Source organism: Gastrolobium bilobum, unplaced genomic scaffold (assembly GCF_033153095.1).
Source record: "Gastrolobium bilobum isolate Gb01-03AN ecotype WA unplaced genomic scaffold, APGP_CSIRO_Gbil_v1 utg881, whole genome shotgun sequence".
Taxonomy (NCBI): domain Eukaryota; kingdom Viridiplantae; phylum Streptophyta; class Magnoliopsida; order Fabales; family Fabaceae; genus Gastrolobium; species Gastrolobium bilobum.
The window spans coordinates 368366-370029 of record NW_026898866.1 but is presented as its reverse complement, the minus strand read 5'-3'; positions in this window follow the sequence as shown (position 1 = coordinate 370029).

The following is a 1664-nucleotide window of genomic DNA, read 5'->3' as shown; positions in this document are numbered from 1 at the left end:
CTACCAAACGCCCCTTGTAGATAATGAAGATTCCCCAACATGAATAGGGAATGAGACATAATTGTTTTACCCTAGCAAGGTCTTACTGCGATGGAGGGAAGTACACTCACCTACATGTGAAGTGTTACTTGTAAGCTATGTTGGTTTAAGGGAGTGAGATTATCTTAAATAAAAATCTAAAAGTCTAATTTTAGGGATAGAAGAGAGTGACCTTAAATAGTCTTTAATATCGACTCATTAAACTAGGTTAGTGTGATCATCCAAAACATACCCACAAACGAATTTAACTTTTTTTTTGGGAAAAACAAAAAACAAAACTATACCTTTTGTCTATAAACTTTACTTGGTGTTTCATTTTCATCTTATAAATATCATTTATTTCATTTTTGTTGTGAATTTTTCTAATATCAAAAAATTTTGTCATTAACACTAATTCTATAGAAACAATGCTAATGAAATATGTCAATATAACATTTCCAAGCCTTTAAATGAAAGTTATTGGATGTAGACAAACATCATTTAATGCAGCTTGAGGGATCATATGTGGGTACGATTCTGACATTAGGTAAGATGAAAAAATCTGTTCTTTATATTATAAAGTCACAAGTAGAGGTGGCAAAGCGGGTTGCTCGGTCCGCCCCTTATTTGAAGGTGGCTAGAAAACTTAGCCCGCCCCACCCCTTTTGGGTGGGCGAGGCGGGCTGCTCTCCAAGCCCTTAACATTTTACAATAAATTTTTTTGAAAAAATCAACCCGAACTGGCTGACGAGCTTAGTGGGTGGGCCCGGCGGGCCGAGCTCTTTTTTCCAACTCTAGTCACAAGGTGTTTTTTTAATAAAAAAAAGTCAGAAGGTGGTGATACATTTCCCTTGCTCTGATAATGCCCTGACTTGATACATTTCCCTTACTCTTTTTTTTGGAGAATATTTCCCATACTCTAATAATACACTGACCTTATTTATACGTAATGCTCCTCCCCACTATAGGTATGTCGTTATTTTATGGAAGTTCCGTATTAAAGGGTTGATGCCAAATTGGACAATATGCTTCAAACACATGCTCAGGAAAGACAGTAATTGTTCGGACTTTCATGCGAAGTTGTATTGCCAATATACTGGTACTTTCTTCCTCTCGTGATTTAGTTATTTTTTCTAAATCCTTTGTACCAAATAAAAAAAAAATAAAAAAAAGTTATTGTAACACCCCGTAGTACTCCGGTTGTTACCATTTGTTACCATCATGATATTATAGCGTACACAGCGGAAGATTTTATTGAAGGATTAATAAAACATCTTGTAAAAATATAAATAATTTTTTTCAAAAACATTTTCTGAAACATTTACAAAAGCGTTCACATGAGATATTGCGAAAGTGTAAATCTAAAATATACAACTACTAATTAAGCCCATTAGCCAGTATTAGTGGCCATTGACTAAATAGATATGATAACAAGTGTCATTCCTGCCAGAGTCTCACGGACAACATAACGGCTATGTAACGGATAACTGGGAGATAAGAATCTCACTCTATAATACAATCCTGATAGACACAAATTATAAACAGACAGCTCACAAGTCCCACACGGACTGTGATCCCCTCAATGGGTCAGTGCTTACATATTGGCTCCCTGCCCAAGTTAATAAATCCATACATCATGTCTATGT